Source organism: Rhipicephalus sanguineus, chromosome 8, assembly GCF_013339695.2.
Source record: "Rhipicephalus sanguineus isolate Rsan-2018 chromosome 8, BIME_Rsan_1.4, whole genome shotgun sequence".
Classification (NCBI taxonomy): domain Eukaryota; kingdom Metazoa; phylum Arthropoda; class Arachnida; order Ixodida; family Ixodidae; genus Rhipicephalus; species Rhipicephalus sanguineus.
Genome location: NC_051183.1, coordinates 103,769,256 through 103,776,221, shown reverse-complemented (window position 1 = coordinate 103,776,221; position 6,966 = coordinate 103,769,256). Strand labels below are relative to the sequence as shown.

The following is a 6,966-nucleotide window of genomic DNA, read 5'->3' as shown; positions in this document are numbered from 1 at the left end:
TGGTTGTTACTTGATTGTAGTCACGTCATTAGTTGTTACACGATTTTTATTACGTGAATAGTTATTAAGTGATGCTTCGCACTACTGGTGTCAAGCCTGAAGCAAGTGCGGAGCTGGGCAGCCTTCTTTTTTTCTCTTCATTTTTCATTTCTTTCTTTCACTCTTTGCTTCCTTTTCTGTCATATCTCTGTTTATTCTGTTTTTTTTACTGTGTTTATTGCTATTTTTTCTTTCTCTACTCTCTATGTATTTATTTGTCTTCCTCCCTCTTCCTATTTTTCTACCCTCGCAATTATTTCTTTCTCTAGCTCTATTTATCGCTTTCCTTTTCTTTGTATCTCTTTCCCTCTATGTTATACTGCACTCTGTCCCCCCCTCCTTCTCTCCTGCTCCACCTCACATCCCTTTCCCGCCACCTTCCTACACTATACTATACGAGCCCATGCTATGCTTTGCTATCGTGCCTGAATAGCCGACTGGTTAGAACGCGCGCCTTCGGATTGTGGATACGCGGGTTCGACTCTTACCACCTCGTCAGAAATTCTTTGCGCCATTATTTGCTCTTTTGGTATATTGTTACAGTGAGTATTTACCCGGTAAGCACTGGTCGAGCTAATACTGCACACAGTGCACAGGAATGCAGGTAAAAAGTCAGCTCCAGACTCGGCCCCACATCAGTAACGTCGTCGTCGTCTCCATCCATTCGGTGTCAACGCGGCAGCCGTGCCAGAGTGACCTTTGCATACCCGTGACATTAACCCGGCCGGCAAAGCACCGTCCCGGTGCATGTTATGGTTAGAAGGTCGTGTCGCCGTTGTAGAGCTCCGGGCGAGAAACATGCACGATGTCGGTTCTGGGTGTAGCAGTCAATGACTTTGTGGTCAGGGAAATCGCATAGGTGATAGGCATGACCTGGCGCAGGACTCGGTAGGGCCGAACGTATCGTCATAAAGCTTCTCGCAGAGGCCAACACGACAGTATGGGAGTCACAGTAGAACGAGAAAGCCCGGAGGAAAATCGGCATCCCTATTTCGACTATCATAAACGAACTTTTGTGCAGTATGGGACTACGAGAACCTGGCGCGTGCTACTGTACGCGCGTACTGTACGTGCGATGAGAGCACGGGTAGCTGGCAGTTTCGTGACGCGACGAGTTGTAGGTGGAGGTGACGAACGAACGGGAGGGCAATGTCTAAATCGCTGTCGTCGTCAGAAACGTACATAGAAAGCATGTATGACAGTGTGTGGTGGAGGCGCTCACTAAGCTCGTTAGTCTGAGGGCGGTCAGAAGTGAAGTTGTGTCGATTATCACAAGGATCGAAGTAGGTCGTCAATCACACGAGGCAGGAAGCAAGGATCACAGTCTGTAAGTGACAAGGAGCGCCATGCTGGAGGATGACGTCGTAGAGAAGGAAATCTGCATTGTTCGTCGCGCAGCTTGTCGGTAGCGCTCGAATAATTGCACACCGAGTAGCAATACCTTTCTTTCTGTCTCTCTGTTTTTTTTTCTCTCTTTTTTGTTTCTCTCTCTCTCTCACTGTACTCGTTTCTCCTCGCACTCATCAGGGTTCTAAGAGGCCGCGCCGGAGAAATCGGCGCACATGTTGTAGGAGCAAAACAGAAGTTGAAAAGAACGAAGTGAGCACGTATCGGTTCATGAGGATGATAATTATTGCTCACACTACCTGGCGGAACCAAAAGCTTCAGGAGTTACGCTTTTAAAAACGGAGAACCGGTTATTACAAAGACGAAGGTATAAGAAATACACCACTAAGAGCCGTGCCGGAGAGCATGCATCATACGTTCAAATGTGGCTGGCGCGTTGTGTCAGCCGAAGGGCATCACTTCGAACTGGTAAAGGCAGTCGATAGAAATGAACGCCGTATGCCCGCGGTCGACGTTATCGACGGCAGTTACCCTGTACTTGATGCAAAGTCCTGTGGAACAAAAGTATTGCGCTCCAAGGAGACAATCCACGGTATCCTCAATGGGTGGTACAGGTAGAGTTCCATGCCTCCAATGTTGTTTAGATACTTGTTTCGAGATACAGAGAGGTTCGAATGTGCAGAGTCAACGCATAATGCCCAGAGTGATACAATCGATCACATCTGCTTCTTTTTGTCAAAAGCACCGCAAACTCCAATGCGACATTGACTCCCAGCGGCAAAAGCGCCGTCTCGGTGCATCTGATTTGTATACGTGCTGTCGAGTTTAGGTCTGGAAACGTGCACAAGGCCAGTATATGAAAAAACCGACGAAGACTTCGAAGTCAGTGGTCAGACCTAATATGTAACGGTGGATTTGCAAAGATCTCGGTTAGGCACAATGTAGAGCAGCAGCAGTTTTTCGCACAGGCCAACGCAACGCCAAGGCAGCCAGATTATGAGAAGGGGCCCAGGGCTGGAGTGAAGATCCCGGCGGCGGCTGTCGTACCGGCGCTTTTGGATAGCCTCAGACGCTAAAAGACGATTACCGGCAAAGCGTTGGGCTGTGGTCGCGCGAATGATGGCGTCGTGAGCACACTAAGTTTTCGAGCAGCCTAAGAAGGAAGTAGCCAGTCGAGAGCAAGGAATGGGTTGCGACCCAAGAACAGATATAAAGGGCAAATAAGCAGGTATATGGTGACGTGATGAACTATTGACAAACGTCAAGTACGGTAGGTTGGAGTCCAGGTCCCGGTGATCATCAGACAAGTAGATCGATAGCATATCCGACAGTGTATGATTCATGTGCTGAGTAGGTCTGTCTGTGGGTGTGGGACCTTGCACAAGAGCGAAAATTATGGGAACTTGCGCAAGAGCGCAGAAGGTCGTCCTCAACTTTTGAATGAAAGCTTCCGTTTCGATAATTGTTCTTCGACAGGAACGCGATGGAGTAAGATCCCTTAATGAAGGATGAAATCACTGACATCGGTTGCATAGCTAGTTGGGAACACTAGCGTGGTAGCATAACATGTGGCATAGACTGTCACAATTGACACCCACGTATTATCCCATGACGTTGTGAAATGGTCAAGGAGGTCGTGGCCGACACGGAATAACGGCATAGGTAAACAGGATTGCATCACTTGTACACGAGGAGCAAGCGCATCGGCAGTGAAAGCTTGTAGTCAGTTTTAGTTGGGTGCCCGCCGCAGCCTTGCTGGCGGAGGCTGCCAGTCCTTTCCAATGGGAGCATACGTCCACAGAGATTTTGCGCACACCCAACTGAAACTCTCTAACGAGAGACACACCGCTTTCTGAAAAAAGTGGAAGACGACGATCGGTGGATGTTATCGACACTCACGATCGACATTACCCAGAATTGCTTTTCAAAGGGCCGTCTGTGAAGTAACGTCTATCACCACTTGAAGAACAACTCCACGATTTGAAGAGGCGGAATTTTTGAGGTTGTATTTTTACTAGAACTTCGCAGACTGATGCTTCCGTCGCCTTTCGCTATGAATGTTGATCGTCCTCCAAAAGCTTTTGCGTGCCAACGACAGTCGTATGTCCTGGTGTGCCCCAGCAACGCGATTAACGTGTATTTAGCGGCACCGAAGAACACGGCCTAGAGGATTGGATTATGGTGTAAGAATCACTGGGTGCCTGTAACAAATCAGATCGCACCAACAAGCTCACAATCACCCGCTTTTGCATCACTGATGTGGCTAGCCTCTTGTATACAAACCATGAAACGGAAACACGAACTGGTCGACCTTCACGAGAGCCATCTTGGAGATCTTCGGCCATCCTGCCGTGGCCCGGTTTTGCGCAGATTTACGTTTGTGTAGCAGGATTGAACGCAGGTACGAGACATTTATTAGTCACAGTGAAGATGAAGATGTTATCTTCCTTTGCAAGAAAATTGACTCAGCCCTCACCGAAATGGAGAACATGAAACACATTATGAAATAACTTAATAACGATGCATTGCAGGTGTTTGTACTTAGGGATCCTGAGGCGGTCACCAACGTCATACAATTTCGCCCATTCGACGAGCTACGAAAGCAGTGTACCTAGAGACGCTTTGAGGCGGCTGATACAGTACCTGTTTTCACCCTTGTGAATTACGCCGCTGCAGTTCATGTGCACTTACTGGCTCAGGTAAATCAGTTATTCCGCCAGGAAGCTGCACGTAACTTTCACGAGTCACCCATATGCTAAGCAAGCGAGATCGTCACATCCGTCTTCTATCACGTGTTTAAGCCGCAAGTTTGCCACATAATACCACATTCCTTCGCCACTTCCTGTCACTGAATGAATGACTTACGCTGCTGTTGTTGTGAGACCAGATACCTACCGGCCTACTCAGTCGTCCTACGCTTCCGCACTCCCATTACCGTGGTGCCCCATACTTATCTAGTGCTATTCGAGATACCACGTGGCCGCCATCCACGATAGCCCTGCGACGTCATTCGGCGATCGGAGATTCGTTCTACGCACCAAGGCCTTGCGCAGAACAGGGCGCTCGCGCGAAACTCAAACTGTGGATGATGTGGCCTGAGCCCGACTTTGCTTAATGTGTTTACCATGGGTGACGTGGATTTCGCACCCTTGTACGCTGTTCTGGTGCCTTTGCCTTCACGTGCCGTCACTAACTCGTTTAGTTTCTTTACACGTCTGCAGCTTGGGCGCGTTGCTGAACCTTCCTCCTCCCGTTTGCCGCCATAAGCTTTTGCGATGACTGTGCGGCAGTTTACGTGTGCAATGTTTTAATATGCCCGTCGGTCCTACTACGCGGCGAGTATCTTTTAGGTTCGAAACATTTGACAGTGCTTTCAAGGGTGCATAGCTCGGCGACAAAGCGTCACTTTCATTTTATGCCGTCGGCCCTGCCACCGCTACTGATGCTCCTGTAGACACATTCTTCAAAGCCGTCTATTCCGTCGAACGAAGTTGCCAAACTCTTCCAGCGTTTTCGAGCGCCTTTCGACCAAGACCAGGCTGCCTTAGGTATATCATGATCACTTGTTTACCGCATCATTACCAGTCCACAATCCCCACTGCGCCAACGTCCGTACCGCGTGTGGGCTAGATAATATCGCGCATTATCAATTAACAGGTAGACAATATGCTAAAACGTGTAGCCATACAAGCCTCCTATAGTCCCTTCACTCTCCGGTAGTGTCGCTGAACAAAACGGACGTATTCAACAGGTGTTTTTTTCATTATTGCCATCTTAACCAAATATCGCCCACGGACGTATACCCTCTACCACAGCATCGAGAATGCCCTCGAGTTAGTATAGGGTGCAGAATTCATTGTTTCCTTAGATATGCACTCTGCAAGCTGGCAGTTTCGGATTGTAGAGGTTGGTCGCAAGTAAAGAATTTTTGTAGCATCCGAAGTCAGTACGAGTCAACACTCATGCCTTTCTGCCTCTGCAGCGCGCCTGGTACATTCGATCGGATAATGGACATGATCCGTCGACCCCTCAAGTGAAACATATCAATTAGTTGTTTAGACGTCACTGTGACTTTCTGCGCCAATATCGCGCCCGAGCCAACCCACCTGACCATCTTGTCGCCTGCCCCTCAACTGTGTGTCTGCAACTGGACATCCGCCGGTCCGCGTGTCGAAAACTCACCATTCTGTGGTATACGGTTTCAAAGGACTGTATTGTCACCAAATCTGCAAAACTGAAGCAAGGTCTGTGACCGGGATAGTTGGTATCTGGGTGGTTAGTATGTAGCTAGGTAGCCTACAAAACCTACAACAGTTGCAGCGTTTCCGAAACCAATTACCTGGAAAGTGCTGAGCAGCGCTAATACTATGCGGGCCGCTAAAACGTGGTTTTCTTTCAAACTAAGCATTTCCTCGGCACAAAACAAGCACTAAGATGTCTCTAGAAAGCAAGTTCGACAATACATGTCGAAAAATAGTAAGGCGGATCTGATTTACTAAGTTTCCAATGGCTCGCCGCGTGCGTTGGCCACAAACAAGAGCTCCGGGCCAACTCGTCATTGACTACAGCGGTGAAGCGCTTGTCGCATGCTGCTGTGAAGATACGCCTGGTTCATCTCCACTTTCTTTCCATCCCCCTCTCTTACCCTTGTGCACTACTACTTAGGTGTCCTCTCACGAGAGAGGCAGTTGCAGGGAACACTTTTCTATTACTTGCCTAATCAATAATTACTCCTTCCCCCCCCCCTGTCGCGAGTCCCCTGTAAAGATACGGCGCAGGCAAGCGTGGGCAGCCACGTACGACTACTGAAAGTACGCATTTTCCGCTGCAGCCACGCAGCCCCTCCCCCCCTCCACCTTATGCCTTTTTCGAGACGGAGGCGGCTGGCTCCTTTTATCTCTGGCTGAGCCGCGTCCTTCGCCAGCGCTGGTGAGCATTCACTCGCACACAGAACAACCGACACTAAGGGCGATGCCATCACTTTCGACTTCGTAGGAAACATGAGGTTGACGTCAACACCGACAGCAGTGAACGCTCTCGCTCGTACGTTGCCTCACTTGTGGAAGAATTCTTTTTCGAGGCTATGTCGACACGCTTTTCACCCGCTTAAAGTGCACGCCTGCTATATATATATATATATATATATATATATATATATATATATATATATATATATATATATATATATATATATATATATATATACATATATATATATATATATATATATATACATATATATATATATATATATATATATATATATATATATATATATATATATATATATATATATGTATATATATATAGCAGAGAAGGGGAAATACATAGACATTTGGCAGTTGACAGGAAGGTATCTGTTTCTGTTTGTATTGAAAAAAAAATCAAATAGTAACAAAACCAACCTACACCTAGTTAAAAATAATTATAGGCGGCGCATTATCTTGCCATAAACACAATTCACTAGTGATTGCCTGTATAATCAAAATACGTATCACAGGGCACTGGCACTCACATCATATGCTGGTGTTCCTGAAGCTCTGAAAAAAAGTGTCATAAAATTATTATTGATAGGTCGGT

General features: G+C 47.3%; 1 protein-coding gene across 1 annotated transcript in view; it reads right to left on the bottom strand.

Annotated features, from left to right (window-relative positions):
• Positions 1-6,810: 6,810 nt before the first annotated feature.
• Positions 6,811-6,966, bottom strand: part of LOC119402282 (uncharacterized) — a 330,925-nt gene continuing 330,769 nt past the window's right edge. Inside the window, exon 10 of the mRNA XM_049418568.1 lies at positions 6,811-6,926. The gene's annotated coding sequence lies outside the window, so the exon portion shown is untranslated. The remainder of the gene's footprint in view (positions 6,927-6,966) is intronic.